The sequence below is a fragment of the Lissotriton helveticus genome, chromosome 7 (assembly GCF_964261635.1).
Source record: "Lissotriton helveticus chromosome 7, aLisHel1.1, whole genome shotgun sequence".
Taxonomy (NCBI): domain Eukaryota; kingdom Metazoa; phylum Chordata; class Amphibia; order Caudata; family Salamandridae; genus Lissotriton; species Lissotriton helveticus.
The window spans coordinates 1,762,671,623-1,762,699,575 of NC_136068.1; the positions used below are offsets into that span (position 1 = coordinate 1,762,671,623).

General features: G+C 46.3%; 1 protein-coding gene across 2 annotated transcripts in view; it reads right to left on the reverse strand.

Moving 5' to 3' along the window:
- Window positions 1–26,269, reverse strand: part of LOC144767684 (chemerin-like receptor 1) — a 63,757-nt gene extending 37,488 nt beyond the window's left edge. The window contains exon 1 of one of the 2 annotated variants that reach the window (XM_078651078.1): window positions 26,165–26,269. The gene's annotated coding sequence lies outside the window, so the exon portion shown is untranslated. Of the gene's footprint in view, window positions 1–25,740; window positions 25,820–26,164 lie in introns of those variants that run through there. The other variant, XM_078651079.1, reaches the window with a different exon arrangement.
- Window positions 26,270–27,953: the final 1,684 nt, after the last annotated feature.

Here is a 27,953-nt window from a genome sequence, read left to right on the forward strand (position 1 = left end):
AAATGGCAAAAGACTTGGGGGCATATTATCAAGGACCGGTGTTAAAATTATTGTTGTTTTATCGGTAGGAAACTGCCGAGAAAACGGCTATAATGGGCTTGATAATACGCCCTTGTTAATTCCCATAGAAGCCCATGTTAACACAAGAACATGGGCTTCTATGGGAATTAACAAGGGCGCATTATCAAGCCCATTATCGCCATTTTATCGGCAGTTTCCTGCCGATAAAACATGGATAGTTTTAACACCGGTCCTTGATAATATGCCCCACTGTCCTTTTCTATCTCGGAGTGGATGGCACAGTGCTAATCCTATGCTTAAAGACTTTGATAGAAATACAGACATTTGAGGTGAGCAGATCTAGAGAGTTGCTGGTGTTGAGAGTGCTCTAATAGGAGCTGCTTTCCACCTAAACTCAAGAACTACCCAGAGCTCTCTCCTTCTTTTTGCAAAATTTATGCGTCACTCTATGCCTGAAAGGGTTTTTGTTTTGACTTATACTGGGTGCTCCCTTGTATCTGGAAAAAGCTATACCTCTCAGAAGAGCTCTAATTAGAGCGAAGCACTGTGTCAAGGGTTGCTTTTACTCATTTCAGGTTGGCTTGAGTTGGTATTTTAACAATTCAAAGCTAAAATATTGTGCCTGGAGTGATAAATGGCTTTTGTCATTTTACAGCTCAGCAAGGACAGTACTGTGCTAATCCTATGCTTAAAGACTTTGATAGAAAAACAGACATTTGAGGTGAGCAGATCTAGAGTATGACTGGTGTTGAGAGTACTCTAACAGGATCTGCTTTCCACCTAAAATCGAGAACTACCAAGAGTTCTCACCTTTTTTTTGCATAATTTATGCGTCACTCTATATCTGAAAGAGTTTTGTTTTGACTTATACTGGGTGCTCCCTTGTGTCTGGACAAAGCTATACCTCTCTGAAGAGCTCTAATTAGAGTGAAACACTGCGTCAGAGGTTGCTTTTACTGATTTCAGGTTGGCTTGAGTGGTATTTTACCAATTCAAATCTGTAATATTGTGCCTGGAGTGATAAATGGCTTTTGTTATTTTACAGCTCGGAAAGGACAGTTCTGTGCTAGTCCTATGCTTAAAGACTTTGCTGTGGAAATGGCGAAAGGCTTTGTCCTTTTCTATCTCTCCATGGATGACACTGTGCTAATCCTATGCTTAAAGACTTTGATAGAAAGACAGACATTTGAGGTGAGCAGATCTAGAGTGTCGCTGGTGTTGAGAGTGCTCTACACGGGAGCTACTTTCCACCTAAACTCGAAGAACTACCCAGAGTTCTCTCCTTCTTTTTTGCATAATTTATGCGTCACTCTATGCCTGAAAGGGTTTTGTTTTGACTTATACTGGGTGCTCCCTTGTGTCTGGACAAAGTTATACCTCTCTGAAGAGCTCTAATTAGAGCGAAACACTGTGTCAGGGGTTGCTTTTACTCATTTCAGGTTGGCTTGAGTTGGCTTGAGTTGGTATTTTACCAATTCAAAGCTGTAATATTGTGCCTGGAGTGATAAATGGCTTTTGTCATTTTACAGCTCGGAAGGACAGTTCTTTGCTAGTCCTATGCTTAAAGACTTTGCAGTAGAAATGGCAAAAGACTTTGTCCTTTTCTATCTCGGCGTGGATGGGACTGTGCTAATCCTATTCTTAAAGACTTTGATAGACAAACAGACATTTGAGGTGAGCAGATCTAGAGTGTCGCTGGTGTTGATAGTGCTCTAACAGGAGCTGCTTTCCACCTAAACTCAAGAACTACCCAGAGTTATCTCCTTCTTTTTTGCATAATTTATGGTTCACTCTATGCCTGAAAGGGTTTTGTTTTGACTTATACTGAGTGCTCCCTTGTGTCTGGAAAAAGCTATACCTCTCTGAAGAGCTCTAATTAGAGTGAAACACTGTGTCAGGGGTTGCTTTTACTCATTTCAGGTTGGCTTGAGTTGGTATTTTACCAATTCAAATCTGTAATATTGTGCCTGGAGTGATGAATGGCTTTTGCCATTTTAAAGCTCAGCAAGGACAGCACTGTGCTAGTCCTATGCTTATAGGCTTTGGTGTAGAAATGGCAAAAGACTTTGTCCTTTTCTATCTCTCCATGGATGACACTGTGCTAATCCTATGCTTAAAGACTTTGATAGAAAGACAGACATTTGAGGTGAGCAGATCTAGAGCGTCGCTGGTGTTGAGAGTGCTCTACACGGGAGCTACTTTCCACCTAAACTCGAAGAACTACCCAGAGTCCTCTCCTTCTTTTTTGCATAATTTATGCGTCACTCTATGCCTGAAAGGGTTTTGTTTTGACTTATACTGGGTGCTCCCTTGTGTCTGGACAAAGTTATACCTCTCTGAAGAGCTCTAATTAGAGCGAAACACTGTGTCAGGGGTTGCTTTTACTCATTTCAGGTTGGCTTGAGTTGGTATTTTACCAATTCAAAGCTGTAATATTGTGCCTGGAGTGATAAATGGCTTTTGTCATTTTACAGCTCGGAAGGACAGTTCTTTGCTAGTCCTATGCTTAAAGACTTTGCTGTAGAAATGGCAAAAGACTTTGTCCTTTTCTATCTCGGCGTGGATGGCACTGTGCTAACCCTATGCTTAAAGACTTTGTTGTAGAAATGGCAAAAGACTTGGGGGCATATTATCAAGGACCGGTGTTAAAATTATTGTTGTTTTATCGGTAGGAAACTGCCGAGAAAACGGCTATAATGGGCTTGATAATACGCCCTTGTTAATTCCCATAGAAGCCCATGTTAACACAAGAACATGGGCTTCTATGGGAATTAACAAGGGCGCATTATCAAGCCCATTATCGCCATTTTATCGGCAGTTTCCTGCCGATAAAACATCGATAGTTTTAACACCGGTCCTTGATAATATGCCCCACTGTCCTTTTCTATCTCGGAGTGGATGGCACAGTGCTAATCCTATGCTTAAAGACTTTGATAGAAATACAGACATTTGAGGTGAGCAGATCTAGAGAGTTGCTGGTGTTGAGAGTGCTCTAATAGGAGCTGCTTTCCACCTAAACTCAAGAACTACCCAGAGCTCTCTCCTTCTTTTTGCAAAATGTATGCGTCACTCTATGCCTGAAAGGGTTTTTGTTTTGACTTATACTGGGTGCTCCCTTGTATCTGGAAAAAGCTATACCTCTCAGAAGAGCTCTAATTAGAGCGAAGCACTGTGTCAAGGGTTGCTTTTACTCATTTCAGGTTGGCTTGAGTTGGTATTTTAACAATTCAAAGCTAAAATATTGTGCCTGGAGTGATAAATGGCTTTTGTCATTTTACAGCTCAGCAAGGACAGTACTGTGCTAATCCTATGCTTAAAGACTTTGATAGAAAAACAGACATTTGAGGTGAGCAGATCTAGAGTATGACTGGTGTTGAGAGTACTCTAACAGGATCTGCTTTCCACCTAAAATCGAGAACTACCAAGAGTTCTCACCTTTTTTTTGCATAATTTATGCGTCACTCTATATCTGAAAGAGTTTTGTTTTGACTTATACTGGGTGCTCCCTTGTGTCTGGACAAAGCTATACCTCTCTGAAGAGCTCTAATTAGAGTGAAACACTGCGTCAGAGGTTGCTTTTACTGATTTCAGGTTGGCTTGAGTGGTATTTTACCAATTCAAATCTGTAATATTGTGCCTGGAGTGATAAATGGCTTTTGTTATTTTACAGCTCGGAAAGGACAGTTCTGTGCTAGTCCTATGCTTAAAGACTTTGCTGTGGAAATGGCGAAAGGCTTTGTCCTTTTCTATCTCTCCATGGATGACACTGTGCTAATCCTATGCTTAAAGACTTTGATAGAAAGACAGACATTTGAGGTGAGCAGATCTAGAGTGTCGCTGGTGTTGAGAGTGCTCTACACGGGAGCTACTTTCCACCTAAACTCGAAGAACTACCCAGAGTTCTCTCCTTCTTTTTTGCATAATTTATGCGTCACTCTATGCCTGAAAGGGTTTTGTTTTGACTTATACTGGGTGCTCCCTTGTGTCTGGACAAAGTTATACCTCTCTGAAGAGCTCTAATTAGAGCGAAACACTGTGTCAGGGGTTGCTTTTACTCATTTCAGGTTGGCTTGAGTTGGTATTTTACCAATTCAAAGCTGTAATATTGTGCCTGGAGTGATAAATGGCTTTTGTCATTTTACAGCTCGGAAGGACAGTTCTTTGCTAGTCCTATGCTTAAAGACTTTGCTGTAGAAATGGCAAAAGACTTTGTCCTTTTCTATCTCGGCGTGGATGGCACTGTGCTAACCCTATGCTTAAAGACTTTGTTGTAGAAATGGCAAAAGACTTGCGGGCATATTATCAAGGACCGGTGTTAAAATTATCGTTGTTTTATCGGCAGGAAACTGCCGAGAAAACGGCTATAATGGGCTTGATAATACGCCCTTGTTAATTCCCATAGAAGCCCATGTTAACACAAGAACATGGGCTTCTATGGGAATTAACAAGGGCGCATTATCAAGCCCATTATCGCCATTTTATCGGCAGTTTCCTGCCAATAAAACGTCGATAGTTTTAACACCGGTCCTTGATAATATGCCCCACTGTCCTTTTCTATCTCGGAGTGGATGGCACAGTGCTAATCCTATGCTTAAAGACTTTGATAGAAATACAGACATTTGAGGTGAGCAGATCTAGAGAGTTGCTGGTGTTGAGAGTGCTCTAACAGGAGCTGCTTTCCACCTAAACTCAAGAACTACCCAGAGCTCTCTCCTTCTTTTTGCAAAATTTATGCGTCACTCTATGCCTGAAAGGGTTTTTGTTTTGACTTATACTGGGTGCTCCCTTGTATCTGGAAAAAGCTATACCTCTCAGAAGAGCTCTAATTAGAGCAAAACACTGTGTCAGGGGTTGCTTTTACTCATTTCAGGTTGGCTTGAGTTGGTATTTTACCAATTCAAAGCTGTAATATTGTGCCTTGAGTGATGAATGGCTTTTGCCATTTTAAAGCTCAGCAAAGACAGCACTGTGCAAGTCCTATGCTTATAGGCTTTGCTGTTGAAATGGCAAAAGTCTTTGTCCTTTTCTATCTCGGCGTGGATGGCACTGTGCTAATCTTATGCTTAAAGACTTTGATAGAAAACAGACATTTGAGGTGAGCAGATCTAGAGTGTCGCTGGTGTTGAGAGTGCTCTAACAGGAGCTGCTTAACACCTAAACTCAAGAACTACCCAGAGTTCTCTCCTTCTTTTTTGCATAATTTATGCATCACTCTATGCCTGAAAGGGTTTTCTTTTGACTTATACTGCGTGCTCCCTTGTTCTGGACAAATCTATACCTCTCTGAAGAGCTCTAATTAGAGTGAAACACTATGTCAGGGGTTGCTTTTACTCATTTCAGGTTGGCTTGAGTTGGTATTTTACCAATTCAAAGCTAAAATATTGTGCCTGGAGTGATAAATGGCTTTTGTAATTTTACAGCTCAGCAAGGACAGTACTGTGCTAATCCTATGCTTAAAGACTTTGATAGAAAAACAGACATTTGAGGTGAGCAGATCTAGAGTATCACTGGTGTTGAGAGTACTCTAACAGGAGCTGCTTTCCACCTAAAATCGAGAACTACCCAGAGTTCTCTCCTTCTTTTTTGCATAATTTATGCGTCACTCTATATCTGAAAGAATTTTGTTTTGACTTATACTGGGTGCTCCCTTATGTCTGGACAAAGCTATACCTCTCTGAAGAGCTCTAATTAGAGTGAAACACTGTGTCAGAGGTTGCTTTTACTGATTTCAGGTTGGCTTGAGTTGGTATTTTACCAATTAAAAACTGTAATATTGTCCCTGGAGTGATAAATGGCTTTTGTCATTTTACAGCTCGGAAAGGACAGTTCTGTGCTAGTCCTATGCTTAAAGACTTTGCTGTAGAAATGGCGAAAGACTTTGTCCTTTTCTATCTCTCCATGGATGACACTGTGCTAATCCTATGCTTAAAGACTTTGATAGAATGACAGACATTTGAGGTGAGCAGATCTAGAGTGTCGCTGGTGTTGAGAGTGCTCTACACGGGAGCTACTTTCCACCTAAACTCGAAGAACTACCCAGAGTTCTCTCCTTCTTTTTTGCATAATTTATGCGTCACTCTATGCCTGAAAGGGTTTTGGTTTGACTTATACTGCGTGCTCCCTTGTGTCTGGACAAAGCTATACCTCTCTGAAGAGCTCTAATTAGAGCGAAACACTGTGTCAGGGGTTGCTTTTACTCATTTCAGGTTGGCTTGAGTTGGTATTTTACCAATTCAAAGCTGTAATATTGTGCCTGGAGTGATAAATGGCTTTCGCCATTTTACAGCTCGGAAGGACAGTTCTTTGCTAGTCCTATGCTTAAAGACTTTGCTGTAGAAATGGCAAAAGACTTTGTCCTTTTCTATCTCGGCGTGGATGGCACTGTGCTAACCCTATGCTTAAAGAATTTGTTGTAGAAATGGCAAAAGTCTTGGGGGCCTATTATCAAGGACCGGTGTTAAAATTATCGTTGTTTTATTGGCAGGAAACTGCCGAGAAAACGGCGATAATGGGCTTGATAATACGCCCTTGTTAATTCCCATAGAAGCCCATGTTAACACAAGAACATGGGCTTCTATGGGAATTAACAAGGGCGCATTATCAAGCCCATTATCGCCATTTTATCTGCAGTTTCCTGCCGATAAAACGTCAATAGTTTTAACACCGGTCCTTGATAATATGCCCCACTGTCCTTTTCTATCTCGGAGTGGATGGCACTGTGCTAATCCGATGCTTAAAGACTTTGATAGAAACACAGACATTTGAGGTGAGCAGATCTAGAGTGTTGCTGGTGTTGAGAGTGCTCTAACAGGAGCTGCTTTCCACCTAAACTCAAGAACTACCCAGAGCTCTCTCCTTCTTTTTGCAAAATTTATGCGTCACTCTATGCCTGAAAGGGTTTTTGTTTTGACTTTTACTGGGTGCTCCCTTGTATCTGGAAAAAGCTATACCTCTCAGAAGAGCTCTAATTAGAGCAAAACACTGTGTTAGGAGTTGCTTTTACTCATTTCAGGTTGGCTTGTGTTGGTATTTTACCAATTCAAAGCTGTAATATTGTGTCTGGAGTGATAAATGGCTTTTGTCAATTTACATCTCGGCAAGGACAGCACTGGCTAGTCTTGTGTTTAAAGACTTTGCTGTAGAAATGGCAGAAGGCTTTGTCCTTTTCTATATCGGCGTGGATGGGACTGTGCTAATCCTATGCTTAAAGACTTTGATAGAAAAACAGAATTCCAGAATTTAAGTTAGAAACCATTGATAGATATATCACCGAATCTCAGTTTGGAAGGGATGCCCACAAAACGCTCCTTTGAAACTGAGATTCTGTAACCATTCAGAATCTTGTTTTAGGAATCAGTAGAAGTTTAAAGACTCCTAAAATCGAATCTGTACATAAGAAAAACCTATTTTGTGGCTGCAAACTCCTCCATTTTGTAAGTTAGTGTGTTTGTGTCCACAACATAGGTTAGTACATCTGACCCTATATCCTTCACCTTCTTAATCACCTGATATCTCCTTAAAGTTAGAGCCTATTGAACTCTGCTAGGAGTTACCCCATCCATTGTTATGAAAAAAGCTCTGTGAAACCCACCAAAGTAGAACCAATCTAGAGAAGCTAGAGAATCAAGAACCTGACATTAGTCATTGAGAGACACCTTCCTCCGCCTGCAGCAATTTAGTCTTCTTAAGGCAGCTTCACCGTGATCACCCAACGGGCATGTTTCACCTTGTGAAGCCGTTGCTGGGCAAAGCTTTTTAACCTGGTCTACCTTTGAAGTTTGAGCTCCATAATGAAATACAAAAAGGCAATTTAGAGTTGCTGATAGCAGACCTCCCACCCTTTGTGCTAAGCCCTCCTATAGGAACTCTCTCCAGGTGAGGAATCCCTTGACTGCATTAGCGTTATGGAACAAACCGCATGGTGATAGCAATTCCACTGGATAGTTCCCCAGTGACAGAGAACACTTTAGTGGATGACTAGCCACTTCCCACACAAAAAGTAGAATTTTCCTTTGCTGCCCATTATTAAATGAGGTCGTAAGAAAAAAGGGGCCTCATTCATGAAAAGTGGCGCATCGCTGCGTGAAAACAGCAATGCATCACTTTTCATTGCGCCCTCCTTGCGACACCAATGATACGTCATATTTACAGTATGATGCATCATTGCGCAAGGAATTACAGATACGTCAGTATTTCCGACGTATTTGTATGGCGCAAAAGTGACGCATTGTTGGAGTGTGTCACAAAAATGACGGAACTCCAGCAATATGTCCTTTCACATGGGGCAAGCCCCATGTGAAAGGGCCTGCGTCAGTCTTACGCCTGCTGTGAGGTAGGCGTAAGAAATTGACGCATTTGCGTCCTCGAAGTGGCGCAGTGAAATCTTATAAATTTCACTGCGTCACTTCTAGGACCTTTTCCTGCATCAGAACGCCCCCCTGAATACATTATACCTGGCACAGGTATACTGTAGCGCAGGGGTTTACAAAGTGACGCATCTACCTAGATGCGTTACTTTGTAAATATGGTGCAACAAGGCACATTTTATACGCTGCTGGTGCGTCACAAAAAGTGACGCACCGGCGGCGTAAAAGTGATGCACGGCCTCATAAATGAGGCCCAAGGTATGGCTTTGTTTACTTTGACAGATTGCCAAGCCCTGACCTACAGCTTGCACTAGTGAGTCGTGACAATCTTTCACTCAGGCACAATAAAAAAAAAAAAAGTGACTGGACTTTTTCAGGCTCTTTTGGCATTCCCCATTAGTACAATTATATTACATGGGAGATTGCAATCCCTGTATAAAACCCATCTCTAATTTCCTTATTACAGCTGAGTTGTGATGTATCTACATATTGTAGCTACTGAACTGCAAGTTATAGTTGACCTCTGACATCACTATGCCTGCTGCCAGAGCTCAGTCACAGCTTTTTCTTAACTTACATTACATTGATTCTAATATCTTGGTAACGTATATGATCCTTTGAATGTATGGCAGGGGTGTTCTATTCTATATATAACGGTAAAATCACAGGTCCCATAAAGGGTCCCTGTGGACTCTGTAGGTGTAACTCCGGTAAACACACGGGCCCCTGAAAAAAGAACGAACCCTAACAGGGAAAGCAACTCATTGGAAAAGTTTATGCACCGGGCTCAGTGCTGATGTACTACAAGTGGTCGTAAAAACTCTAGACACACAACAATGTAAGACACATTAGAACGCATACCATAGAAAAATATTTTTGATTTTATTATTCTTTTTGTTTGTTTTTGTGAATAGAACAAGATATATATATATATATACATATATATATATATATATATATAAAAGTTTCAATTTATATACAGTTAGCTTTAAAGTGTCTTACATTGTTGTGTGTCTAGAGTTTTTATGACCACTTATAGTACATCAGCACTGAGCCCGGTGCATAAACTTTTCCAATGAGACTCTGGAGGTGTAAACAGAGGGTTAGAGTGAACAAAGGTGTCAGGCCAATAGCCGGTGTCTTAATGAGCAGAATAGAAGAATCAAGTCCCAGTCAAGACTTCGACTCCCTTTCCTAAATATTTCCTTGAAATGATCATATGATGGACATGAGGAAGGTCACGTGAACAATGTTTTTTGTTTGGATAACCTTAACCTTTTTGGTGCCTAGTCACGGTAGGCATGTGCTCATGACGGCCGGGAGCCATTCGAACGTTGCCGCTCCTCCAAAGTGCTGTCAATTCCCCGCCTGTGCTGGAGAATTAATCAGTAAATGAAATCCAAAAGGCTGCTTTTGTGCCTAACATTTTTTAAAGCAGAACAGGTAAATTAAACTTTGTCTACTGCACACGTGTCCCATTGAAGAGGGGTAACCTGAGATCCACCTCTGTGGGACCTGTGTGACCGCTTTGTTTTGATCAGGTTTTTAATCGCCCTGATTGAGGTGCTTAGCCTCTCCTGATATCATTTATTTGTTATGAAAGTCGAAGCAATTTATATTATAATAATATGAGGGACTACCTCTTTACATTTTACTGTGTTAAGGATTTGTTAATGTGATTTCATATTCTCACGTATCATTAATAACAAGCAGAATGTATTTTTACACTTGATTACTCATTTAAACACTAATATAGTACTGTTTTTAAACAAAGGGGCAGATTTACAAGCCACTTGTGCCACTTTTACGCTGCAGTTGCGTCACTTTTGTGACGAGGCGGCGCAAAAGATGCACCATGGTGCGGGGTATTTACAACGTGCCGCATCTCCCAGATGCGTCACATTGTAAAGCCCTACTACAGAAGAGGCGTACCGTTGCAGGGGAGGCGTTCCGGCACAGGAACGCCCCCCAAAAGGGGCTGAGTGAAATCTACAAGATTTCACTCAGTCACTTTTGGGCCCATGCAGCATCAAAACCCTGCGCCTGCTTGAAGCAGGCGTAAGGATTAATGCAACATTGTGCACATAGGGCCCCCCTGATCATTGCTGGAGCTGCGTCGCGCTTGCGACGCAACTCCAGCAATGCACCGTTTTACGGCACAGATGGGTGACACATCTGTGCCGTTTTGGCCCCATGGTGCGCTGCATTGTAAATGCTTCATGAAGGGGGTGGTGATGGACAGAGCATCTGAATTAAGCAGAACACTCATACCCAGTCAAAAGATCAGGGCTTAATCCATCACCGTTTTTTAGCTCACTGCACCATCCCAGTTCAGAACCTGGCTATATGCAAATTAGTCTGTCCCTGGCCCAGTGCATCATGGGAACAGGGCAGACCAAACTACCAAGCCAATTCTTTACTGGAAAGGAAACAAGCTTCCGGGGACCGGTTTCTGGCATTACAGCCATCTTCGGCCCGGCTTGCTTGAATCCTGATGGTGCAGTGAGCAAGGGACTCATGTCTGAGCATACCCTGCCACTCCTATAGTGGCCAAAACGATTCATGAAGGGGGTGGTGATGGACAGAGCATCTGAATTAAGCAGAACACTCCTACCCAGTCAAAAGATCAGGGCTTGATCCATCACCGTTTTTTAGCTCACTGCACCATCCCAGTTCAGAACCTGGCTATATGCAAATTAGTCTGTCCCTGGCCCAGTGCATCATGGGAACAGGGCAGACCAAACTACCAAGCCAATTCTTTAATGGAAAGGAAACAAGCTTCCGGGGACCGGTTTCTGGCATTACAGCCGTCTTCGGCCCGGCTTGCTTGAATCCTGATGGTGCAGTGAGCAAGGGACTCATGTCTGAGCATACCCTGCCACTCCTATAGTGGCCAAAACGATTCATGAAGGGGGTGGTGATGGACAGAGCATCTGAATTAAGCAGAACACTCATACCCAGTCAAAAGATCAGGGCTTAATCCATCACCGTTTTTTAGCTCACTGCACCATCCCAGTTCAGAACCTGGCTATATGCAAATTAGTCTGTCCCTGGCCCAGTGCATCATGGGAACAGGGCAGACCAAACTACCAAGCCAATTCTTTACTGGAAAGGAAACAAGCTTCCGGGGACCGGTTTCTGGCATTACAGCCGTCTTTGGCCCGGCTTGCTTGAATCCTGATGGTGCAGTGAGCAAGGGACTCATGTCTGAGCATACCCTGCCACTCCTATAGTGGCCAAAACGAATCATGAAGGGGGTGGTGATGGACAGAGCATCTGAATTAAGCAGAACACTCATACCCAGTCAAAAGATCAGGGCTTAATCCATCACCGTTTTTTAGCTCACTGCACCATCCCAGTTCAGAACCTGGCTATATGCAAATTAGTCTGTCCCTGGCCCAGTGCATCATGGGAACAGGGCAGACCAAACTACCAAGCCAATTCTTTACTGGAAAGGAAGCAAGCTTCCGGGGACCGGTTTCTGGCATTACAGCCGTCTTCGGCCCGGCTTGCTTGAATCCTGATGGTGCAGTGAGCAAGGGACTCATGTCTGAGCATACCCTGCCACTCCTATAGTGGCCAAAACGATTCATGAAGGGGGTGGTGATGGACAGAGCATCTGAATTAAGCAGAACACTCATACCCAGTCAAAAGATCAGGGCTTAATCCATCACCGTTTTTTAGCTCACTGCACCATCCCAGTTCAGAACCTGGCTATATGCAAATTAGTCTGTCCCTGGCCCAGTGCATCATGGGAACAGGGCAGACCAAACTACCAAGCCAATTCTTTACTGGAAAGGAAACAAGCTTCCGGGGACCGGTTTCTGGCATTACAGCCATCTTCGGCCCGGCTTGCTTGAATCCTGATGGTGCAGTGAGCAAGGGACTCATGTCTGAGCATACCCTGCCACTCCTATAGTGGCCAAAACGATTCATGAAGGGGGTGGTGATGGACAGAGCATCTGAATTAAGCAGAACACTCATACCCAGTCAAAAGATCAGGGCTTAATCCATCACCGTTTTTTAGCTCACTGCACCATCCCAGTTCAGAACCTGGCTATATGCAAATTAGTCTGTCCCTGGCCCAGTGCATCATGGGAACAGGGCAGACCAAACTACCAAGCCAATTCTTTACTGGAAAGGAAACAAGCTTCCGGGGACCGGTTTCTGGCATTACAGCCGTCTTCGGCCCGGCTTGCTTGAATCCTGATGGTGCAGTGAGCAAGAGACTCATGTCTGAGCATACCCTGCCACTCCTATAGTGGCCAAAACGATTCATGAAGGGGGTGGTGATGGACAGAGCATCTGAATTAAGCAGAACACTCATACCCAGTCAAAAGATCAGGGCTTAATCCATCACCGTTTTTTAGCTCACTGCACCATCCCAGTTCAGAACCTGGCTATATGCAAATTAGTCTGTCCCTGGCCCAGTGCATCATGGGAACAGGGCAGACCAAACTACCAAGCCAATTCTTTACTGGAAAGGAAACAAGCTTCCGGGGACCGGTTTCTGGCATTACATCCGTCTTCGGCCCGGCTTGCTTGAATCCTGATGGTGCAGTGAGCAAGGGACTCATGTCTGAGCATACCCTGCCACTCCTATAGTGGCCAAAACGATTCATGAAGGGGGTGGTGATGGACAGAGCATCTGAATTAAGCAGAAGACTCATACCCAGTCAAAAGATCAGGGCTTAATCCATCACCGTTTTTTAGCTCACTGCACCATCCCAGTTCAGAACCTGGCTATATGCAAATTAGTCTGTCCCTGGCCCAGTGCATCATGGGAACAGGGCAGACAAAACTACCAAGCCAATTCTTTACTGGAAAGGAAACAAGCTTCCGGGGACCGGTTTCTGGCATTACAGCCGTCTTCGGCCCGGCTTGCTTGAATCCTGATGGTGCAGTGAGCAAGGGACTCATGTCTGAGCATACCCTGCCACTCCTATAGTGGCCAAAACGATTCATGAAGGGGGTGGTGATGGACAGAGCATCTGAATTAAGCAGAACACTCATACCCAGTCAAAAGATCAGGGCTTAATCCATCACCGTTTTTTAGCTCACTGCACCATCCCAGTTCAGAACCTGGCTATATGCAAATTAGTCTGTCCCTGGCCCAGTGCATCATGGGAACAGGGCAGACCAAACTACCAAGCCAATTCTTTACTGGAAAGGAAACAAGCTTCCGGGGACCGGTTTCTGGCATTACAGCCGTCTTCGGCCCGGCTTGCTTGAATCCTGATGGTGCAGTGAGCAAGGGACTCATGTCTGAGCATACCCTGCCACTCCTATAGTGGCCAAAACGATTCATGAAGGGGGTGGTGATGGACAGAGCATCTGAATTAAGCAGAACACTCATACCCAGTCAAAAGATCAGGGCTTAATCCATCACCGTTTTTTAGCTCACTGCACCATCCCAGTTCAGAACCTGGCTATATGCAAATTAGTCTGTCCCTGGCCCAGTGCATCATGGGAACAGGGCAGACCAAACTACCAAGCCAATTCTTTACTGGAAAGGAAACAAGCTTCCGGGGACCGGTTTCTGGCATTACAGCCGTCTTCGGCCCGGCTTGCTTGAATCCTGATGGTGCAGTGAGCAAGGGACTCATGTCTGAGCATACCCTGCCACTCCTATAGTGGCCAAAACGATTCATGAAGGTGGTGGTGATGGACAGAGCATCTGAATTAAGCAGAACACTCATACCCAGTCAAAAGATCAGGGCTTAATCCATCACCGTTTTTTATCTCACTGCACCATCCCAGTTCAGAACCTGGCTATATGCAAATTAGTCTGTCCCTGGCCCGGTGCATCATGGGAACAGGGCAGACCAAACTACCAAGCCAATTCTTTACTGGAAAGGAAACAAGCTTCCGGGGACCGGTTTCTGGCATTACAGCCGTCTTCGGCCCGGCTTGCTTGAATCCTGATGGTGCAGTGAGCAAGGGACTCATGTCTGAGCATATCCTGCCACTCCTATAGTGGCCAAAACGATTCATGAAGGGGGTGGTGATGGACAGAGCATCTGAATTAAGCAGAACACTCATACCCAGTCAAAAGATCAGGGCTTAATCCATCACCGTTTTTTAGCTCACTGCACCATCCCAGTTCAGGAACCTGGCTATATGCAAATTAGTCTGTCCCTGGCCCAGTGCATCATGGGAACAGGGCAGACAAAACTACCAAGCCAATTCTTTACTGGAAAGGAAACAAGCTTCCGGGGACCGGTTTCTGGCATTACAGCCGTCTTCGGCCCGGCTTGCTTGAATCCTGATGGTGCAGTGAGCAAGGGACTCATGTCTGAGCATACCCTGCCACTCCTATAGTGGCCAAAACGATTCATGAAGGGGTGGTGATGGACAGAGCATCTGAATTAAGCAGAACACTCATACCCAGTCAAAAGATCAGGGCTTAATCCATCACCGTTTTTTAGCTCACTGCACCATCCCAGTTCAGAACCTGGCTATATGCAAATTAGTCTGTCCCTGGCCCAGTGCATCATGGGAACAGGGCAGACAAAACTACCAAGCCAATTCTTTACTGGAAAGGAAACAAGCTTCCGGGGACCGGTTTCTGGCATTACAGCCGTCTTCGGCCCGGCTTGCTTGAATCCTGATGGTGCAGTGAGCAAGGGACTCATGTCTGAGCATACCCTGCCACTCCTATAGTGGCCAAAACGATTCATGAAGGGGGTGGTGATGGACAGAGCATCTGAATTAAGCAGAACACTCATACCCAGTCAAAAGATCAGGGCTTAATCCATCACCGTTTTTAGCTCACTGCACCATCCCAGTTCAGAACCTGGCTATATGCAAATTAGTCTGTCCCTGGCCCAGTGCATCATGGGAACAGGGCAGACCAAACTACCAAGCCAATTCTTTACTGGAAAGGAAACAAGCTTCCGGGGACCGGTTTCTGGCATTACAGCCGTCTTCGGCCCGGCTTGCTTGAATCCTGATGGTGCAGTGAGCAAGGGACTCATGTCTGAGCATACCCTGCCACTCCCATAGTGGCCAAAACGATTCATGAAGGGGGTGGTGATGGACAGAGCATCTGAATTAAGCAGAACACTCATACCCAGTCAAAAGATCAGGGCTTAATCCATCACCGTTTTTTAGCTCACTGCACCATCCCAGTTCAGAACCTGGCTATATGCAAATTAGTCTGTCCCTGGCCCAGTGCATCATGGGAACAGGGCAGACCAAACTACCAAGCCAATTCTTTACTGGAAAGGAAACAAGCTTCCGGGGACCGGTTTCTGGCATTACAGCCGTCTTCGGCCCGGCTTGCTTGAATCCTGATGGTGCAGTGAGCAAGGGACTCATGTCTGAGCATACCCTGCCACACCTATAGTGGCCAAAACGATTCATGAAGGGGGTGGTGATGGACAGAGCATCTGAATTAAGCAGAACACTCATACCCAGTCAAAAGATCAGGGCTTAATCCATCACCGTTTTTTAGCTCACTGCACCATCCCAGTTCAGAACCTGGCTATATGCAAATTAGTCTGTCCCTGGCCCAGTGCATCATGGGAACAGGGCAGACCAAACTACCAAGCCAATTCTTTACTGGAAAGGAAACAAGCTTCTGGGGACCGGTTTCTGGCATTACAGCCGTCTTCGGCCCGGCTTGCTTGAATCCTGATGGTGCAGTGAGCAAGGGACTCATGTCTGAGCATACCCTGCCACTCCTATAGTGGCCAAAACGATTCATGAAGGGGGTGGTGATGGACAGAGCATCTGAATTAAGCAGAACACTCATACCCAGTCAAAAGATCAGGGCTTAATCCATCACCGTTTTTTTAGCTCACTGCACCATCCCAGTTCAGAACATGGCTATATGCAAATTAGTCTGTCCCTGGCCCAGTGCATCATGGGAACAGGGCAGACAAAACTACCAAGCCAATTCTTTACTGGAAAGGAAACAAGCTTCCGGGGACCGGTATCTGGCATTACAGCCGTCTTCCGCCCGGCTTGCTTGAATCCTGATGGTGCAGTGAGCAAGGGACTCATGTCTGAGCATACCCTGCCACTCCTATAGTGGCCAAAACGATTCATGAAGGGGGTGGTGATGGACAGAGCATCTGAATTAAGCAGAACACTCCTACCCAGTCAAAAGATCAGGGCTTGATCCATCACCGTTTTTTAGCTCACTGCACCATCCCAGTTCAGAACCTGGCTATATGCAAATTAGTCTGTCCCTGGCCAGGTGCATCATGGGAACAGGGCAGACCAAACTACCAAGCCAATTCTTTACTGGAAAGGAAACAAGCTTCCGGGGACCGGATTCTGGCATTACAGCCGTCTTCGGCCCGGCTTGCTTGAATCCTGATGGTGCAGTGAGCAAGGGACTCATGTCTGAGCATACCCTGCCACTCCTATAGTGGCCACCCCCCTTTTTGAATCGTTTTAGCCACCACAAGTGTGGAAGGGTATACTCAGATGTGAGTCCCTTGCTCATGGCACCATCAGGATTCAAGCAAGCCGGGCCGAAAACGGCTGCAATGCCAGAAACCGGTCCCCGGAAGCTTGTTTCCTTCCCAGTAAAGAATTGGCTTGGTAGTTTGGTCTGCCCTGTTCCTATGATGCACTGGGCCAGGGCCAGACTAATTTGCATGTAGCCGGGTTCTGAACTGGGATGGTGCAGTGAGCTAAAAAACGGTGATGGATCAAGCCCTGATATTTTGACTGGGTAGGAGTGTTCTGCTTAATTCAGATACTCTGTCCATCACCACCCCCCTTTTTGAATCGTTTTAGCCACTACAAGTGTGGAAGGGTATACTCAGATGTGAGTCCCTTGCGCATTGCACCATCAGGATTCAAACAAGCCGGGCCGAAGACGGCTGCAATGCCAGAAACCGGTCCCCGGAAGCTTGTTTCCTTCCCAGTAAAGAATTGGCTTGGTAGTTTGGTCTGCCCTGTTCCCATGATGCACTGGGCCAGGGCCAGACTAATTTGCATGTAGCAGGGTTCTGAACTGGGATGGTGCAGTGAGCTAAAAAACGGTGATGGATCAAGCCCTGATCTTTTGACTGGGTAGGAGTGTTCTGCTTAATTCAGATACTCTGTCCATCACCACCCCCCTTTTTGAATCGTTTTAGCCACCACAAGTGTGGAAGGGTATACTCAGATGTGAGTCCCTTGCTCATTGCACCATCAGGATTCAAGCAAGCCGGGCCGAAGACGGCTGCAATGCCAGAAACCGGTCCCCGGAAGCTTGTTTCCTTCCCAGTAAAGAATTGGCTTGGTGGTTTGGTCTGCCCTGTTCCCATGATGCACTGGGCCAGGGCCAGACTAATTTGCATGTAGCCGGGTTCTGAACTGGGATGGTGCAGTGAGCTAAAAAACGGTGATGGATCAAGCCCTGATCTTTTGACTGGGTAGGAGTGTTCTGCTTAATTCAGATACTCTGTCCATCACCACCCCCCTTTTTGAATCGTTTTAGCCACCACAAGTGTGGAAGGGTATACTCAGATGTGAGTCCCTTGCTCATTGCACCATCAGGATTCAAGCAAGCCGGGCCGAAGACGGCTGCAATGCCAGAAACCGGTCCCCGGAAGCTTGTTTCCTTCCCAGTAAAGAATTGGCTTGGTAGTTTGGTCTGCCCTGTTCCCATGATGCACTGGGCCAGGGCCAGACTAATTTGCATGTAGCCGGGTTCTGAACTGGGATGGTGCAGTGAGCTAAAAAACGGTGATGGATCAAGCCCTGATCTTTTGACTGGGTAGGAGTGTTCTGCTTAATTCAGATACTCTGTCCATCACCACCCCCCTTTTTGAATCGTTTTAGCCACCACAAGTGTGGAAGGGTATACTCAGATGTGAGTCCCTTGCTCATTGCACCATCAGGATTCAAGCAAGCCGGGCCGAAGATGGCTGCAATGCCAGAAACCGGTCCCCGCAAGCTTGGTTCCTTCCCAGTAAAGAATTGGCTTGGTAGTTTGGTCTGCCCTGTTCCCATGATGCACTGGGCCAGGGCCAGACTAATTTGCATGTAGCCGGGTTCTGAACTGGGATGGTGCAGTGAGCTAAAAAACGGTGATGGATCAAGCCCTGATCTTTTGACTGGGTAAGAGTGTTCTGCTTAATTCAGATACTCTGTCCATCACCACCCCCCTTTTTGAATCGTTTTAGCTACCACAAGTGTGGAAGGGTATACTCAGATGTGAGTCCCTTGCTCATTGCACCATCAGGATTCAAGCAAGCCGGGCCGAAGACGGCTGCAATGCCAGAAACCGGTCCCCGGAAGCTTGTTTCCTTCCCAGTAAAGAATTGGCTTGGTAGTTTGGTCTGCCCTGTTCCCATGATGCACTGGGCCAGGGCCAGACTAATTTGCATGTAGCCGGGTTCTGAACTGGGATGGTGCAGTGAGCTAAAAAACGGTGATGGATCAAGCCCTGATCTTTTGACTGGGCAGGAGTGTTCTGCTTAATTCAGATACTCTGTCCATCACCACCCCCCTTTTTTGAATCGTTTTAGCTACCACAAGTGTGGAAGGGTATACTCAGATGTGAGTCCCTTGCTCATTGCACCATCAGGATTCAAGCAAGCCGGACCGAAGACGGCTGCAATGCCAGAAACCGGTCCCCGGAAGCTTGTTTCCTTCCCAGTAAAGAATTGGCTTGGTAGTTTGGTCTGCCCTGTTCCCATGATGCACTGGGCCAGGGCCAGACTAATTTGCATGTAGCCGGGTTCTGAACTGGGATGGTGCAGTGAGCTAAAAAACGGTGATGGATCAAGCCCTGATCTTTTGACTGGGTAGGAGTGTTCTGCTTAATTCAGATACTCTGTCCATCACCACCCCCCTTTTTGAATCGTTTTAGCCACCACAAGTGTGGAAGGGTATACTCAGATGTGAGTCCCTTGCTCATTGCACCATCAGGATTCAAGCAATCCGGGCCGAAGACGGCTGCAATGCCAGAAAACGGTCCCCGGAAGCTTGTTTCCTTCCCAGTAAAGAATTGGCTTGGTAGTTTGGTCTGCCCTGTTCCCATGATGCACTGGGCCAGGGCCAGACTAATTTGCATGTAGCCGGGTTCTGAACTGGGATGGTGCAATGAGCTAAAAAACGGTGATGGATCAAGCCCTGATCTTTTGACTGGGTAGGAGTGTTCTGCTTAATTCAGATACTCTGTCCATCACCACCCCCCTTTTTGAATCGTTTTAGCCACCACAAGTGTGGAAGGGTATACTCAGATGTGAGTCCCTTGCTCATTGCACCATCAGGATTCAAGCAAGCCGGGCCGAAGACGGCTGCAATGCCAGAAACCGGTCCCCGCAAGCTTGGTTCCTTCCCAGTAAAGAATTGGCTTGGTAGTTTGGTCTGCCCTGTTCCCATGATGCACTGGGCCAGGGCCAGACTAATTTGCATGTAGCCGGGTTCTGAACTGGGATGGTGCACTGAGCTAAAAAACGGTGATGGATCAAGCCCTGATCTTTTGACTGGGTAAGAGTGTTCTGCTTAATTCAGATACTCTGTCCATCACCACCCCCCTTTTTGAATCGTTTTAGCTACCACAAGTGTGGAAGGGTATACTCAGATGTGAGTCCCTTGCTCATTGCACCATCAGGATTCAAGCAAGCCGGGCCGAAGACGGCTGCAATGCCAGAAACCGGTCCCCGGAAGCTTGTTTCCTTCCCAGTAAAGAATTGGCTTGGTAGTTTGGTCTGCCCTGTTCCCATGATGCACTGGGCCAGGGCCAGACTAATTTGCATGTAGCCGGGTTCTGAACTGGGATGGTGCAGTGAGCTAAAAAACGGTGATGGATCAAGCCCTGATCTTTTGACTGGGTAGGAGTGTTCTGCTTAATTCAGATACTCTGTCCATCACCACCCCCCTTTTTTGAATCGTTTTAGCCACCACAAGTGTGGAAGGGTATACTCAGATGTGAGTCCCTTGCTCATTGCACCATCAGGATTCAAGCAAGCCGGACCGAAGACGGCTGCAATGCCAGAAACCGGTCCCCGGAAGCTTGTTTCCCTCCCAGTAAAGAATTGGCTTGGTAGTTTGGTCTGCCCTGTTCCCATGATGCACTGGGCCAGGGCCAGACTAATTTGCATGTAGCCGGGTTCTGAACTGGGATGGTGCAGTGAGCTAAAAAACGGTGATGGATCAAGCCCTGATCTTTTGACTGGGTAGGAGTGTTCTGCTTAATTCAGACACTCTGTCCATCACCACCCCCCTTTTTGAATCGTTTTAGCCACCACAAGTGTGGAAGGGTATACTCAGAAGTGAGTCCCTTGCTCATTGCACCATCAGGATTCAAGCAATCCGGGCCGAAGACGGCTGCAATGCCAGAAACCGGTCCCCGGAAGCTTGTTTCCTTCCCAGTAAAGAATTGGCTTGGTAGTTTGGTCTGCCCTGTTCCCATGATGCACTGGGCCAGGGCCAGACTAATTTGCATGTAGCCGGGTTCTGAACTGGGATGGTGCAATGAGCTAAAAAACGGTGATGGATCAAGCCCTGATCTTTTGACTGGGTAGGAGTGTTCTGCTTAATTCAGATACTCTGTCCATCACCACCCCCCTTTTTGAATCGTTTTAGCCACCACAAGTGTGGAAGGGTATACTCAGATGTGAGTCCCTTGCTCATTGCACCATCAGGATTCAAGCAAGCCGGGCCGAAGACGGCTGCAATGCCAGAAACCGGTCCCCGGAAGCTTGTTTCCTTCCCAGTAAAGAATTGGCTTGGTAGTTTGGTCTGCCCTGTTCCCATGATGCACTGGGCCAGGGCCAGACTAATTTGCATGTAGCCGGGTTCTGAACTGGGATGGTGCAGTGAGCTAAAAAACGGTGATGGATCAAGCCCTGATCTTTTGACTGGGTAGGAGTGTTCTGCTTAATTCAGATACTCTGTCCATCACCACCCCCCTTTTTGAATCGTTTTAGCCACCACAAGTGTGGAAGGGTATACTCATATGTGAGTCCCTTGCTCATTGCACCATCAGGATTCAAGCAAGCCGGGCCGAAGATGGCTGCAATGCCAGAAACCGGTCCCCGCAAGCTTGGTTCCTTCCCAGTAAAGAATTGGCTTGGTAGTTTGGTCTGCCCTGTTCCCATGATGCACTGGGCCAGGGCCAGACTAATTTGCATGTAGCCGGGTTCTGAACTGGGATGGTGCAGTGAGCTAAAAAACGGTGATGGATCAAGCCCTGATCTTTTGACTGGGTAAGAGTGTTCTGCTTAATTCAGATACTCTGTCCATCACCACCCCCCTTTTTGAATCGTTTTAGCTACCACAAGTGTGGAAGGGTATACTCAGATGTGAGTCCCTTGCTCATTGCACCATCAGGATTCAAGCAAGCCGGGCCGAAGACGGCTGCAATGCCAGAAACCGGTCCCCGGAAGCTTGTTTCCTTCCCAGTAAAGAATTGGCTTGGTAGTTTGGTCTGCCCTGTTCCCATGATGCACTGGGCCAGGGCCAGACTAATTTGCATGTAGCCGGGTTCTGAACTGGGATGGTGCAGTGAGCTAAAAAACGGTGATGGATCAAGCCCTGATCTTTTGACTGGGCAGGAGTGTTCTGCTTAATTCAGATACTCTGTCCATCACCACCCCCCTTTTTTGAATCGTTTTAGCTACCACAAGTGTGGAAGGGTATACTCAGATGTGAGTCCCTTGCTCATTGCACCATCAGGATTCAAGCAAGCCGGACCGAAGACGGCTGCAATGCCAGAAACCGGTCCCCGGAAGCTTGTTTCCTTCCCAGTAAAGAATTGGCTTGGTAGTTTGGTCTGCCCTGTTCCCATGATGCACTGGGCCAGGGCCAGACTAATTTGCATGTAGCCGGGTTCTGAACTGGGATGGTGCAGTGAGCTAAAAAACGGTGATGGATCAAGCCCTGATCTTTTGACTGGGTAGGAGTGTTCTGCTTAATTCAGATACTCTGTCCATCACCACCCCCCTTTTTGAATCGTTTTAGCCACCACAAGTGTGGAAGGGTATACTCAGATGTGAGTCCCTTGCTCATTGCACCATCAGGATTCAAGCAATCCGGGCCGAAGACGGCTGCAATGCCAGAAAACGGTCCCCGGAAGCTTGTTTCCTTCCCAGTAAAGAATTGGCTTGGTAGTTTGGTCTGCCCTGTTCCCATGATGCACTGGGCCAGGGCCAGACTAATTTGCATGTAGCCGGGTTCTGAACTGGGATGGTGCAATGAGCTAAAAAACGGTGATGGATCAAGCCCTGATCTTTTGACTGGGTAGGAGTGTTCTGCTTAATTCAGATACTCTGTCCATCACCACCCCCCTTTTTGAATCGTTTTAGCCACCACAAGTGTGGAAGGGTATACTCAGATGTGAGTCCCTTGCTCATTGCACCATCAGGATTCAAGCAAGCCGGGCCGAAGACGGCTGCAATGCCAGAAACCGGTCCCCGCAAGCTTGGTTCCTTCCCAGTAAAGAATTGGCTTGGTAGTTTGGTCTGCCCTGTTCCCATGATGCACTGGGCCAGGGCCAGACTAATTTGCATGTAGCCGGGTTCTGAACTGGGATGGTGCACTGAGCTAAAAAACGGTGATGGATCAAGCCCTGATCTTTTGACTGGGTAAGAGTGTTCTGCTTAATTCAGATACTCTGTCCATCACCACCCCCCTTTTTGAATCGTTTTAGCTACCACAAGTGTGGAAGGGTATACTCAGATGTGAGTCCCTTGCTCATTGCACCATCAGGATTCAAGCAAGCCGGGCCGAAGACGGCTGCAATGCCAGAAACCGGTCCCCGGAAGCTTGTTTCCTTCCCAGTAAAGAATTGGCTTGGTAGTTTGGTCTGCCCTGTTCCCATGATGCACTGGGCCAGGGCCAGACTAATTTGCATGTAGCCGGGTTCTGAACTGGGATGGTGCAGTGAGCTAAAAAACGGTGATGGATCAAGCCCTGATCTTTTGACTGGGTAGGAGTGTTCTGCTTAATTCAGATACTCTGTCCATCACCACCCCCCTTTTTTGAATCGTTTTAGCCACCACAAGTGTGGAAGGGTATACTCAGATGTGAGTCCCTTGCTCATTGCACCATCAGGATTCAAGCAAGCCGGACCGAAGACGGCTGCAATGCCAGAAACCGGTCCCCGGAAGCTTGTTTCCCTCCCAGTAAAGAATTGGCTTGGTAGTTTGGTCTGCCCTGTTCCCATGATGCACTGGGCCAGGGCCAGACTAATTTGCATGTAGCCGGGTTCTGAACTGGGATGGTGCAGTGAGCTAAAAAACGGTGATGGATCAAGCCCTGATCTTTTGACTGGGTAGGAGTGTTCTGCTTAATTCAGACACTCTGTCCATCACCACCCCCCTTTTTGAATCGTTTTAGCCACCACAAGTGTGGAAGGGTATACTCAGAAGTGAGTCCCTTGCTCATTGCACCATCAGGATTCAAGCAATCCGGGCCGAAGACGGCTGCAATGCCAGAAACCGGTCCCCGGAAGCTTGTTTCCTTCCCAGTAAAGAATTGGCTTGGTAGTTTGGTCTGCCCTGTTCCCATGATGCACTGGGCCAGGGCCAGACTAATTTGCATGTAGCCGGGTTCTGAACTGGGATGGTGCAATGAGCTAAAAAACGGTGATGGATCAAGCCCTGATCTTTTGACTGGGTAGGAGTGTTCTGCTTAATTCAGATACTCTGTCCATCACCACCACCCTTTTTGAATCGTTTTAGCCACCACAAGTGTGGAAGGGTATACTCAGATGTGAGTCCCTTGCTCATTGCACCATCAGGATTCAAGCAAGCCGGGCCGAAGACGGCTGCAATGCCAGAAACCGGTCCCCGGAAGCTTGTTTCCTTCCCAGTAAAGAATTGGCTTGGTAGTTTGGTCTGCCCTGTTCCCATGATGCACTGGGCCAGGGCCAGACTAAGTTGCATGTAGCCGGGTTCTGAACTGGGATGGTGCAGTGAGCTAAAAAACGGTGATGGATCAAGCCCTGATCTTTTGACTGGGTAGGAGTGTTCTGCTTAATTCAGATACTCTGTCCATCACCACCCCCCTTTTTGAATCGTTTTAGCCACCACAAGTGTGGAAGGGTATACTCAGATGTGAGTCCCTTGCTCATTGCACCATCAGGATTCAAGCAAGCCGGGCCGAAGACGGCTGCAATGCCAGAAACCGGTCCCCGGAAGCTTGTTTCCTTCCCAGTAAAGAATTGGCTTGGTAGTTTGGTCTGCCCTGTTCCCATGATGCACTGGGCCAGGGCCAGACTAATTTGCATGTAGCCGGGTTCTGAACTGGGATGGTGCAGTGAGCTAAAAAACGGTGATGGATCAAGCCCTGATCTTTTGACTGGGTAGGAGTGTTCTGCTTAATTCAGATACTCTGTCCATCACCACCCCCCTTTTTGAATCGTTTTAGCCACCACAAGTGTGGAAGGGTATACTCAGATGCGAGTCCCTTGCTCATTGCACCATCAGGATTCAAGCAAGCCGGGCCGAAGACGGCTGCAATGCCAGAAACCGGTCCCCGGAAGCTTGTTTCCTTCACAGTAAAGAATTGGCTTGGTAGTTTGGTCTGCCCTGTTCCCATGATGCACTGGGCCAGGGCCAGACTAATTTGCATGTAGCCGGGTTCTGAACTGGGATGGTGCAGTGAGCTAAAAAACGGTGATGGATCAAGCCCTGATCTTTTGACTGGGTAGGAGTGTTCTGCTTAATTCAGATACTCTGTCCAGCACCACCACCCTTTTTGAAGCATTGTAAATGCGGCGCATCATGGGTGGCGGAGCTGCGGCGCACAATTACTGGCGCATCCCTGCCGATATGCAGGGATGCGCCAGTAATTGTAAATCTGCCCCAAAGTCTTTATGTTGTGTAAAAGTGTGTTTTTTGTGCTCTGATTTTCTTTTGAAATCATGCATTTGCTCACATCACAGTGATTTTTCAGTTCTCTTAACTTAATATGCAAAAATACTGTATAAAAAACCCGATTTGGGGGGTCAGCCAGAAGACTTTCATCAGTGGCGTAACAAAGGCCCCCGCAGCCCTTGCAGTGCAGGATGGGCCCGAGCTATAGGGGGCACCCTCAGCACAGTACCCTGGCCTGAGAGCTCCTGATGAAGTCCGGAAGGGGACCCCTCCATGTATTTTTGCAGGGGGCCCCTCAAGATTTGTTACACCACTGCTATCCTTACCTCAATACACTACTAAATACACAAGAACTCTAAAGCACAAACTCAACACTGCCCGAAGAAGGAAAACACATATTACTGATCTACTAAGCATTGAACTCTAATCTTGGGTTCCAAAGCATTGCGCTCTCCACTGCAAATCGCTTCAACGCCTTATCAGGGGTACTAAGCAGTATATAAATACAACATATGCAATTTATAACAGTTGAATCCTATATGTAAGTTTGTACAATTTAAACATGTAGATACAGATCATACCTTAGTTGCAGACAATCCTCTTTCACAGATCCATACTACGGACTTGCAACCAATGGGTTTGCGCTGCAGAGGTTTGGGCCTTCTTATCCAGTGAACACAATGAACATGAAGATTAGTTCTCCTTGCCCGAGAAAATAAATCCCGGGTGTTGTGAAAGGCGATATTAACTCCCTATTCCTGCCTGAACACTCATATAATGTCCAGAATGCTGGAGCCAGGGGCAGAAACCACACATGGAAAGGATGGAGCGTAGGACATAGGCAGTGACAGGAAAACTATTACGGAGTAAGCACACTGGCCACTATTCTGAGGTGCAGCAGCGGTGCAGTTGTGGGTCCACAATATCCGTTTTGCCTATGGGGCCACCTGTGGAGCAGAAGCTATGCCTGACCATCCCACAGCTCCAATCCCACACTCTCTGTACCTGTCAATCAGGGAGACAGCCTGGATCCTTCTGTCTCTGGGATCTTCTTTCACTTCACTCGGTCAATGTCCTCTTCTTCCCTTTCATGTGAACGGTTCAAGTCCTTCTCTTGGTGTGTTCTGGGCCCTCCCTTCCCCTGGGGCTGTCAGATCACAAACAGATCCAGATTGGTCCCGGCTGTCTGCTGCAGCATGAGACGCTGATGATTTCCATCTCAGATATTGTTGAGTATCTGATGCTTTTATCCAAACCTGGTCTGTTTGGGTATCACGAGGCTGATAGCCCTGGAACCAGTGGGGAGAACTGTCAAGCCACAGAGTACATATGAGTAACAGCGGCCTTGGGAGTGTCTGTGCAGTTTGACAATACTAATATTAATAATGATAATAGTTAAAGTGCTAAAATGCATATGGTTAGAATGAAAAAACAAAACATTTATAAATGTGCACAACTGCACGTCTGAAATGTGTGGGCGTTAGAGGTACATTCATGAATCTGGTCTCCTGTGACTTGCATCTGTGTGCCTGGTCAGCAGAAGCACAGGTCGGTCATGTAATCACGTGACACCAGTAGCATTCAAACGTCCTGTAATAATATTTGTGAACACTATAATTACTGCCCCTAGTTACATATGTGTTCATGTGGGTTTTCATGTGTAAGTCTCAGCTTTGCTTCCCTTTAATTTTGTTTAAAAAAATAAATACATCTTACCTACATTTATCCAGTATAGTTTTAAAGCTATTTCTTGAGAAAATGGCACAGCCATTTTCGGCCCCAATTAACAATTATGAAACAATATTGTCCATTGGCATGAACATAGGACTGGACATTGACATAAGAAAAGGAGGAAACAGTGAACTACAGGTTAGACAATAATCTGGTTCAAAACGAGACTAGAACTTTTTATAGCTCTACCTATGATAGCTTCCTCTCTGCTGTAAGCATTGGAAGGGTAAATGCACAAACATGCCGGTAAACCTTCGTCTCAATCACTCTGGTTACATTTCGCAGTCAACTCTATAGCTCAGCATGTTGCGTGCTTGCAACCAACATCCTGTGGGAATAGCTGGCCAAGAGCTCTCATTCCTCAAGGGTAATAAATATTTGTAACCTTCTCAAGTGGATGAAATAAATAGTGTACAATTGTGTTATGACACATATGCCATTTACAGTGCTTCGAAGCAGCCCCAAACTGAGGTATTAAGTACTGTATACTCGTTCGATGGCGCCTTTTTCCTGCCTATCCTTTTAAACAAGTATATTTAACCCCTTGTTGCTTATACCCAGGTGGGGAACATAGTTTACAACGAAACTTTTACCACGCACTACCATTACAACGCAGGAATTACAACGAAAGTCGTTACAACGACTTTCGCTGGAGGGTGCTGTTGGATAGGGAATATTTTAATTTTCTATCTAACACCTTCCCTACTATCCATGGGGACTGGAGTTGGAATAGAAAATTAAACTATTCCACTATCCAGTGCCCCCCAACGCAAGTCGTTGTAACTGGGTATTTGGATTTTCAGATGAAGGGGGCTAAAAAATTACCGATTCGGTAAATTTACAGAATCGGTATTTACCGATTCTGTAAATTTACCGAATCGGTAATTTGATATGTAGGTGGCACTGAAAACAGTGCCACAGGGCCTTAAGAATTCGTTATTTACCATCAAATGCTATTTGATGGTAAATAGCGAATTCCTGTGTACATGCACATCTGTGCATGTACACCTGTGCCATGTGGCACACATACACATGTATGGGCATGTATGTGTGCCACATGGCA